The following is an 11,690-nucleotide window of genomic DNA, read 5'->3' on the forward strand; positions in this document are numbered from 1 at the left end:
AGAATGGCCAAAATTAACAAAACAGGAAGCAACATGTGTTGGAGAGGATGTGGAGAAAGGGGAACCCTCTTCCACTGTTGGTGGGAATGCAAGTTGGTGCAGCCTCTTTGGAGAACAATGTGGAGATTCCTCAAGAAATTAAAAATAGAGCTTCCCTATGACCCTGCTATTGCACTCCTGGGTATTTACCCCAAGGATACAGATGTTGTGAAAAGGTGTCTTTTTTTTAAGGCATCTAAACATGTAAGTAGTTACCTGTAACTTAGTTACATGTAAGATGCCTTAAAAAATTTTCAGATGTTTAAGATGCCTTTAATAATATTATTAAAGGTTTTTGTTGTTGTCATTTTGTTTCTTTTTGTTGCTTTGTTTTGTTTTTATGAGCAGCATTAAATTAAGTAGTCTTGGAAGCTACTATGAAAGAAAAACAGGACTGTGAATGCACTTGTAGAAAATGTGTTCTTTCCTAACCAAAACCAGAACCCAGCACCAGAATTCATATAATACCTTCCCTCAGTCTCATACCCCATTGTGATGGCTGGTTTTATGTGTCAGCTTTACCAAGCTAAGGGATACTGAGATAGCTAGTAAAACATTACTTCTCTGTGTACCTTTGAGAGTTTTTCTGGAAGAGATTAGCTTTGAATTGGTGAACTGAGTAAAGTAGATGGTCCTCCCCAATATGGGTGTGTATCACCTTAATTTTTGAAGATCTGAATAGAACAAAAAGGCAAATTCCCTCTCTCTGAGCTGAGACATCCAATATCCTTCTTTGTTGGGACATTGGTGCTTCTAGTTCTCAGGCTCTTGGACACAGACTGGGATTTATGCCACAGGCTCCCTTGGTTCTCAGGCCTCCAGACAGACTTGGACTGAAGTAGAGCTATTGACTCTCCTGGTTCTCCAGTTTGTAGACTGGGGACAGTGGGACTCTTGGTCTCCATGATTGCATAAGCCAATTCCTATAATAAGTTTATATATATGTTTGTGTATATATATATATATATATACACACATATGTGTGTATATATGTATATGTGTGTGTATGTGTGTGTATATATATATATATATATATATATATATATATATATAGCTTCTAAGTTCTGTTTCTTTGGAGAACCCTCAGTAATATATCCATCCTTGGTGAGAATAAGAATAATAAGAGTTACAAATGGTTTCACTAAAACTCATAAACTTCATTAACAGAGATGATGAATCATACCTAATAGATTTGTTCCTTCCCAAATAGGGATCAAAAGTAAACCCACTAATAAATGTTTCTAAGACCTCAACTTTACCCCCTTGTCTAGGGTCAAAGGAAGATCTGGAGTTCCACTTCCAATGAAGGTGAGTTAATGAGTTGCCAGAATTAGCAGCCAACAAGCTCTGACCCTTGAGAAGAGGTATAGACCATGGAACCACAGACTTCTCCTTCGGTGAATGGTGGGGAGTGACTGTTGCAAGCTAAGGTGGTAAAAGTAAAGTACAGAAGCTTGAAAGATGGTTTTTCTCTATGAGCTTTACCGACTTGAGCAGAAAATTGTGGTTTTTTTTGGTCTCAATTTTTTTAATCTGTAAGATGAGAAGTTTGGACTATATGAATTCTAAGTATCTTCAGTTCTAAATGCTAATAAGCATGGTGGTTAAGAGCTTTTTCTCTGGAGAGAGAAGACCTGAAGCTGAATATTGACTCTGACTCTGTAAGCATGGTTAGTGATTTAATCTCTTTAAATCTTAATGCCCTTATTAACAAAATAGAAATAATTATAACGTTTTCCTCATAGGTTAGCATACTGCCTCACCTATAAAAATAGTTGAATGAAATGTAGTTCTTTTCTATTACTGGATATCAATCTCTCCAAAAGTAATACTTTTTAAATACCTCAATTATGTAAAATTTGCAAATCAATAGGATTATTGTGAGAGTTAAAAGAGACAACTCATATGAAATGATTCTGTATAAAATAAAGTATAAACACTGTTATTAATTGTGAAGTATTTTTCCTTCAATAAAATGACCTTCCTTAGTAACTGTAACTTTAATCATCACTTTCTACTAACCCCATATATATGTTATGTATGTTGGGGCATTCATAAAGATCTAATCTAACAGTCTGATTCAAAATAATGAAATAATTTTTTTCTTTACCAGATTCAGATATGAGGATCAATTGGGAGATAGAAATGAATTAGAGTCTTTCATTCATACAAGTGGATATTTAGATGCTAAAATATATAAGTCTTGGAAATAACAAGAAACACTGTAAAATGGAGAAAATCTGAGTGGCCCTCTTAGGATAAGTAACACTTTTAGAGTTGTACATTTTTAGCAATGCTACAATGAAGCTGGGTGGGGGGAGGGAAGGGTTGTGGTAGTTGGGGGTTTGGGGAGTCCCTGGCCAAAAAAAAAAGAGAAGAAGAAAAGGGTAAGACAAGCCTTTATAGGAAAGGTAAAAATGAGATTGGTTGACCAGTGCTGCATGTACAAATGGATAGGGGAGAATAAGTTTATGTCAATGTTGTTTCTTACTTAGAATTAAATATGTGGTTCACCAAAGCTTTATCTCTGAAATACTAAACTTGAAACTTTTAGTTTTCTTATGGCCACATCACAATAAATATTCACCAAACAGGAAATTAAAAAGAGATCTTCTGTATGAATTGAACTGTACTTTCAAATCCCTGTTTTTGATACCCAGATGTATCTAATTTTGTTGAAGGTACCAGGTACTCTGAAGTTAGATTTCACAGGAAGTTGAGATTTTCCTTTCTTTCTTGAACTCAGTGAAATTCTTCAGCAATGTGAATCCCTTTGAAGTCCGGTCGATATGCCAATGTTGAATCAAATTTTGTGAACTTCAAAGCCTACTCTGTTGTGGAGGATATCCTGGTGAGGTTAGATATTGCAAAAAGAAATGAGAATATAACTTGAACATTTTAACTGACTTGGTTTCTAAAGTAGTATTTGAGGTTTCTTATTCTGTGAATATTCATCTTTTTTATATACTTAAAATATTTAATACTATAATATTTTTACTATAATATTCCAAAATTTTACTTTATACTTTTTTTATACCATAGAAGATTGATAAACTTACTTTATATGGGAATTTTACTTTCCTTTTATCGTACATGAAGGAGTTGTGGGAAGAACATAGAATTTAGAATCTTAGAGGTTTCATGAAGACTTCAGCTATACCCTTCAGTCAATTGTATTCTAAAATTAATTTTAAAAATCTATATTATATAGTTTTTATAAGAACATGTAACAATGTATGTGTAAATGTTTAATATTCATTTACAATACATTTAAAGCATTTGAGTAAAGTTGATTTCTTTTTTTCCCCATGAAACACTGAACATTTTCAGGACCATGAATGCTGAGATTAAATCATTTGATTCTTCACTCAAAATGATGAATATGTGGGCAACATCTCCCTGTTGTGTTAGAATGAGTTATTGCCATATTAAAATGCTATTATAGAGTCTTCTTAAAACAAATCAAAAGCAATTACCAAAAAAAAAATGGCATTAAGCCTTCCAATACCACTTGAGAGCGAACACTATTTAATTAATGACCAAATCCATTCTTTATCAAATAGGTATTGGAAATCACTCTTTACTAGGCTCTACTTTCATTAAAAAAAAACAAAAACAAAAAAACAAAAACAAAAAAACAACTTTTCCTATGGTGATTAGCCATGGTGGATGTGAAGATCCTGAACCCCAAGGCCAAGGGGGCCCAAGTCCAGGGGCACTGGCAATCAACATCAGTGCAGCCTAGGAGCTGTAGGACCTCCTGAGGACCAACGTGAGGCCTAAGGACACCATAAAGATGCTTGTTTCTGGGGCTGGAGACAACAAGCTTACGAAAGATGGTGCTCTTCATGAAATGCAAATTCAACACCTGACAGTCACCTTAAAACCAAAGTAACAACAGCCCAGCGTGGCATAACTGGTGATGGTACCACTTCCAAAGTCCTAGTCATTAGAGAGTTGCTGAAACAGGCTCTCTACATTTCTAAGGTCTTCATCCCAGAATAATAACAAGGATTTAAAGCTGCAAAGGAAAAGACACTTTAGTTTTGGGAAAAAATCAAAATAAGCAAAGAAATGGACAGGGAAGTACTTATAGTTGTTGCCAGAACATTTCTCTGTACTAAAGTGCATGCTGAACTTGCTGATGTGTTTGGGTTTTTTGATTGTTTCTTTGCTTGCTTGTTTTTGCTGATGTCTTAACAGTGGCTGTAGTAGACTCCATTTTTGTCATTTAAAAAATAAGATGAACCTATTGACCTCTCCATGGTTGAAATCATGGAGATGAAACATAAAACTCTGAAACTGATACAAGTCTCATCAGAGCTCTTGTTTTGGACCATGGGGCACCACATCCTGATATGAAAAAAAAAGGAGTAGAAGATGCACACATCCTCCCACACAATATGTCATTAGAATATGAGAAAACCGGAAGTGAATTCTGGCTTTTTTAAAGAAAGTGCATAAGAGAGAGAGAGAAACTTGTAAAAGCTAAAAGAAAATTCATTGAACAAAGTTTAAAAAAATAATAGAACTGAAAATCAAAGTCTGTGGTGATTCAGATAAAGGATTTGTTGTTATTAGTCAAAAGGGAATTGACCTGTTTTCCTTTAATGCTCTTTCAGAAAAAGGCATAGTAGCTCTGAGTAGAGCTAAAGGAAAAAATATGGATAGACTGACTCTTGCTTGTGGTGGAGTAGCTCTTAATTTTTTTGATGATCTAAATCTTGACGGGGACATGCAGGACTTCTTTACATTGGGAGAAGAGAAATTGACCTTTATTGAGCAACGTAACAATCTGTCAAATTTGTTCAAAGCAACCAAATAAGCACACACTCACTCGAATAAAAGATGCAACAAAAGGGGCACCCCAGTGTCTCAGTCAGTTAAGAGTCTGACTCTTGATTTTGGCTCAGATGTGATCTTGGGGCCCTGAGATCAAGCCTGGAGTCTAGCTTTATGTTCAGTGGGAAGTCTGCTTAGGATTCATTCTCCTTCTGCCCCTCCCTCTGCTCACTCACTCACTTTCTCTCTAAAATAAAATAAATAAATTTTCATGCTTAGCAAAATAAGTCAAGTGGAGAAAGACAACTATCACATGATCTCCCTGATATGAGGAAGTGGTGATGCAATATGGGAGGTAAAGGGGGTAGGAGAAGAATAAATGAAACAAGATGGGATGGGGAGAGAGACAAACCATAAGTGGCTCTTAATCTCACAAAACAAACTGAGGGTTGCTGGGGGGAGGGGGTTGAGAGAAGGGGGGTGGGGTTATGGACATTGGGGAGGGTATGTTCTATGGTGAGTGCTGTGAAGTGTGTAAACCTGGCGATTCACAGACCTGTACCCCTGGGAATAAAAATATATGTTTATAAAAAATAAAAAATAATAATAAATAAATAAATACATTTTTTAAAAAAGGATGCAATAAGAGATGGCTTGAGGCTGTTAAAAACGTTATTGATGAATGCTGTGTAGTTCAAGGTGCTAGGACAGCAAAGAAGCCTTGATTAACTCTAAGCCCCATGTAAAGGGCAGGGCGGAACTTGCAGTTCAAGCATTTGCTGACGCATTGCTCCTTATTCCCAAGGTTCTTTCTCAGAAGTCTGGTTTTGACCTTTAGGAAATGCTAACATTCAAGGAGAACAATCAGAATCAGGTCAGCTTGTGGGTGTGGACTTGAACACAGGTGAACAAATGGTAGCAGCAGAAGTCGGCATGTAGGATAATTATTGTGTCAAGGAATAGCTTCTTCACCCCTGTGTTATGATTGCTGCCAATGTTCTCTGAGTTGATGAGGTCCGAGGAGCTGAAATGTCTTCTCAAAAAGGTTGAAGTTTCCTTTGTATATGTAAAACACACATTAAGCAGTCTGTTTTTATACAATGGACAGGATGGCTTGTTTAGCTTCAGTGATTAAAAAAATAATGTTAGATAAGTATGTTACTTAACTTGTTATTTAAGTTCCTTGGAAAACAAACAAACCAAAATAAATAAATAAATAAATAAATAAATAAATAAATAAACAAAATAAGTACTTCTGTCCTTATGGAGCTTATATTTTATAACATTTATATATGTAAATATATATTACCTATGTAAATTATGTTTATTATGGTAATACATAAAATTAAATATATACATATAAATATAAAATCATTTTATTTATTATCATTTATTTTAAGTAAATCGTATAATGGTAGGAAGTGTTATAGAAGAAAAGAAAACAGAGCAGCATTAGGTGTTTTAGCAGTAGAGGCAGTCCCTTGAATATAGGTTGACTTTTACACAAATTAGTAGGGTTGTCCTTAGTGAGCCTATGATATCGGAGCTAAGACGTGAAGTTGATAGAGCAAGTACTGAGAAAAACTGGGGGAGTACATGTGAAACAGAGGCAGTGACACTGGGAAGGATCTAAGGCAAGAAGGGGTCACATCGTGTGTTTGATTAAGCATGGTTTGCTGGGATCGAGGAGGAGAATACTAGGAGATGAGAAGGCTGGGTTAAGTATATATGGTCAATAAAGCTATTTTAGGACTATTATTTATATTGTGAGTGAATCAGCAAGAGCCGTGGGTGGGATTTGTGGGGAAGATGGGATTGTTTGGGATCCTATTTTGAAAGGACAACTCTGACTGGGGAGTTGAGAATAGAGAGCAGAAGGACAGGAATGGAGAGGAGACCAAAGAGAAGGTGACTGCCATCAGCAGAGGGAGGGGTGAAAGGGGATCCTGTGTGGGTCCCAGCGGTGTAGGAGGGGAAAGTGGTCAGGTGCAGATCTCACTTTGAAAGTTGAACCAGCAGGGTTTCCTGGGTGGCAGAGAAGGGGTTATATGTGGGGCATAAGAAGAAGTGAGGGGGTCACAGATGACCTGTAAATTTTTCTTTCTTCCATGGTGACATGACCTAATTACATTTAAAAGACAGACATATTGGTACTAACCTTAGGTAGGCAGTCATCACAATTCTCATGATTTGGTCTGGCCCGGGTCATAGCATTGCATTTCTGGGATCATAGAGTATTAATCAAACTACAAGAAAAAGCTTCAGAGGTCCTATCTTCAGATATAACTTAGCACAAGTATAGCTTCTTATAGCTCAAGTTGAATGAAATTCTGCCAGCAAATTCAAAGGAAATGTTATCTCCCAGTTTTTCCTTTTTTTTTTTTTTTTTTTAGCCCTAATAGCTTGTTTTTAATAAAATGTGTAAGTTTTAAAGAAAGAATTAAATGTATTTGAAAAAAAGTGAATTGCTATGAGGGTGAAGTTTTAGGTCATTTTAATACAACTAAAATTGTCTTTTGAAAGGCATTGTATAGAATGAGTGAAATAAAATATCAAAGACAATTACTTTTAGAGTCAGTTAATAGTAAAACCAGGATCTTACAAATTAGCCAAAGCAATTTAGTTTATAGTGGGTGAAGGAGTGGTTAAAATTGTTTTTAGAGCTAAAAAGATTTTGTTTAAAACACAAATATTCAATATACTTAGCTGTTTTTAGCTTCTCTCTCTTCTCAACAAATGATATGATAATAATCACCTTATAGAATTGGAATATAATGATGAATGCAAGTAATTTCAATAAAATTACTTGTAATTATCTGTAACATACATATAAATCACTTAGCACAATATTTAAATATCCAGAATGTGGACACCCCCACAGCCAGCATTCCTTTTCCTTGTAAAATTAAATTCTGATTTTCTTTTGGAAGGGAACCTCTTTACCATTGAATAGGACCTGTTGCGACTATAGTCAGGAACTGTGTCAATTAGTCCTGCTCAGCTGCTGTAAAAAATAAACAAGCTTCTGTGCAGCAAAAGAAACAGTCAACAAAACAAAGGGGCAACACACAGAATGGGAAAAGATATTCACAAATGACACTATAGACAAAGGGCTGATATCCAAGATCTATAAAGAACTCCTCAAACTCAACACATGCAAAACAGATAATCACATCAAAAAATGGTCAGAAGTCATGAACAGACACTTCTCAAAAGAAGACATATGAATGCCTAATAGACACATGAAAAAATGTTCATCATCATTAGCCATCAGGCACATTCAACTCAGAACCACATTGAGATAACACTTTACACCAATTAGAATGGCCAAAATTAACAAGACAGCAACATGTGCTGGAGAGGATGTGGAGAAACGGGAACCCTCTTACACTGAGAATGCAAGTTGGTACAGCCACTTTGGAAAACAGTGTGGAGATTCCTTAAAAAATTAAAAATAGAGCTTCCCCATGACCCTGCAATTGCACTACTGGATATTTACCCCAAAGGTGCAGATGTAGTGAAAAGAAGGGCCATCTGTACCCCAATGTTCATAGCAGCAATGGCCACAGTTGCCAAATTGTGGAAAGAACCAAGATGCCCTTCAATGGACGAATGGATAAAGAAGATATGGTCCATATATACAATGGAGTATTATGCTTCCATCTAAAAGGATGAATACCCAACTTTTGTATCAACATGGACCGGACTGGAAGAGATTATGCTGACTGAAATAAGTCAAGCAGAGAGAGTTAATTATCATATGGTTTCATATTTACTATTTTTGGTACCCTTCATCAGTTAATATCTGATGTCACTTGTGGAGCGTAAGGAATAACACAGAGGACATTGGGAGATGGAGAGGAGAAGTGAGTTGGGGGAAATTGGAGGGGGAGACAAACCAGAGAGACTGTGGACTCTGAGAAACAAACTGAGGGTTTTAGAGGGGAGGGGGATGGGGATTGGGTGAGCCTGGTGGTGGGTATTATGGAGAGCACATATTGCATGAGCACTGGGTGTGGTACATAAACAATGAATTCTGGAACACTGAAAAGAAATTAAATTTAATTTAATTTTTAAAAAAAAGCACAAAGATATGAATAGCTTCAATATAGTAGAACTATATTTGTCACTTACATATGGGTTAAGGATAGGTGTTACAGGATAGTGGAAAGTTCTCTAGGTAGGGATTTAGGACTTCATGATATTTCCCATTTGGTGAGTCTACCAACCCATAAAGCTTATTGAAAATATGTATTTAGCCAGCAGAAGGTAAGAGAGCATGGAGGAATTATGTCTTCTTAAGAGACTAGTGCTTTCTGTGTATGGTTCACTGATAAAAATTAGTCATATGGCCACACTTAATAGAAAAAGGAAGCAGAAAAATAGTGTCCTCAACTACTTAGCTATTCATCATCTCTAATTTTATATAAAGTAAAATTAAAAAAGAAATTTTGATGGGACAACAGGTCATGTTAGTCCAAGTTATTGAACTTGGATGATGTAGCACCTGAACCCATATTAGCCAAGTATATATTGTCTTCTTTTTAGCTATATGCTTTTGGAATTATTTCTTAGTGGTTGATATATGGATTATAGCATACATCTAAATTTATCACAATATACTTCAGATTTATACAATTGCAGTGAGATGTAATTTTCTTCACAATGGTTTCCTTAACTCTCCTTCCTTTGTGCTATTATTGTCAAATATATTACATCCATATATATTTTACTAATCCAACAATGTAGTGTTATAATCTTTGCTTTATATAGTTTTAAGTCTTTTGAAGGAACTAAGAAAAAATATATTTAACATTTAAAAAAAAATTTACCTTATTATTTCCTATTTTTGGGACCCTTCATTTTTTCCTGTGGAGTAGAGTTAATATATGATGTCCTTCCTTACTCCACTATAGTGAAGTATATTTGTACTGTTATTGTCAAAGGTCATATGTCTCTATATGATATAGGACCAACAGTTCAATTCTATAGATAGTTCTTATTATATTATTTTTAAAAATCAATAAATGTAACAAAAGAGAAGAAATATGTAGTTACACTGTCTTTTTTAGTTACTGTGTAATTACTTTTACGGCAATCTTTACATCAATTAGAATTACTGTCTAGTGATGCTTGATAACTTTTTTTAGTGTTTCTTGTAAGGTTTCTTGTAATTTTTGTGGCTCTTTTGTCTTTCTTCTTTCCTTCTGGTACTCCCATTAAGCATACTTTGGTACTTTCAATGATGTCCTAAATGTGTTTGAGGTTCCTTTCATTTTCCTGGATTCTTTTTTTTTTTTTTTTTCCCTTGCATTTCTCCATTGCCTATGTTTTGGTAATCTCTCTTCAAGTTTGCTTATTCTTTCTTCTGCCAGTTCAAGTTTGGCCTTTGAGAGAATTTTTCATTTTCACTGTAATTTTCAATTAGCCTATCATACCTAATATATCTAAAAGTAGTAATGTTTTCTAGGGGGAAAAAAATCTTAACACTTTTTCACCTAATAATAACATTTCACTTGAATCCAGGTTTTTCTCCTGCCATCTATTTCACTATCAAAAATATTGTGGTGTGGGGGTTGAAAATAAATGAGATAAATCTTTATAAACAATAAGTTAAAACCTTAAACCTATCACTTACATGATAAATCAGAAAATTATAGAACCAGTTTGAGATTCAGTGCTTTGGATGGTGATTACATGTGCCTTCAATTCTCAAAAAAAATTACAAAAATAACCTCATACATGCTAAAGCTTTATGTCATAAAAGTCTATATAACTAATTTTATTAAAAATTATTAGAATAAAACTGTTGTGTAATGTAATTGCATAATGCAATATATAACACATGTAATATTATGTAACATACATTATTTTATGTAACATAATGACATACTTAACAAGTTAATACAAATGCAAATTTATATGAACTAATCATTAAACATACCTAAGTTGGTAGTATTATTCAGAAGAGTAATCACTTTTATTTCAAGGTAGAAATTTATCTGAGCTATTTGGGTGAGATATCATGTCAGTGATTCAGAGGAGGATATCCAGAGGTCAAAAGTCATCATAGAGATGCAGCAAATATAAGGAAAGAGAGCCAAGAGAATTTGTCATTCTAGCTGAAGGGTCTTAGGAACAGGAGATTGACTGAAGGGTCTTAGGAACAGGAGATTGAGTATGGCCAGATTAAGATAAGATTAAATTGTGTACCCTGAGAATGTCATTCCTCCATCAACTTAATGTTAAAATGAGAAAATCCCATGTAAACCTTGTATCAGGCATTTTCACACACTTCTCATTTAAATGGGACAATTTGTTAGTAATATTATAAAATAAGCTAAATATATACACACACACACATATATATATACATATACATATGTGTGTGTATTTATTTATTTATTTATTTATTTATTTAAATATTTTATTTACTTATTGAAAGAGAGAGCACAGGTAGGCAGAGTAGCAGGCAGAGGGAGAAGCACAAGCAGACTCCCGCTGATCAGAGAGCCCGATGCAGGGCTTGATCCCAGGACCCAGAGATCATGACTGAAGTGAAGGCAGACACTTAACTGAATGAGCCACCCAGGCACCCCAAAGCTAAATATACGTTGATATGCTTGTGATCTCTGGAGAAATGCTGGTGAAGTGCTTATGAAGGGCTAAAGAAAAGGCATTGATTGTATAGAAAATAACTGTAGAATAAAACTCAAGACCTAAAGTGGGACTGAAAATAACAGTTATGACCACAACTTTCCAAAGTGCGATTCACTGTAATTTAAAGTGATGAATTAACACGTCAGGAAAAAGTGCTTCCGATGAATGGCCACTATGAAAGATGGGGATGTTGGGGAAGACCAGGCATT

General features: G+C 35.0%; 1 pseudogene; it reads left to right on the plus strand.

The window, feature by feature from the left end:
- The first annotated feature begins 3,701 nt into the window (after positions 1–3,701).
- LOC131809918 (T-complex protein 1 subunit zeta-like) lies at positions 3,702–5,871 on the plus strand (annotated as a pseudogene).
- The last annotated feature ends 5,819 nt before the right edge of the window (positions 5,872–11,690 follow it).

Source organism: Mustela lutreola, chromosome 10 (assembly GCF_030435805.1).
Source record: "Mustela lutreola isolate mMusLut2 chromosome 10, mMusLut2.pri, whole genome shotgun sequence".
NCBI classification, from domain to species: Eukaryota; Metazoa; Chordata; class Mammalia; order Carnivora; family Mustelidae; genus Mustela; species Mustela lutreola.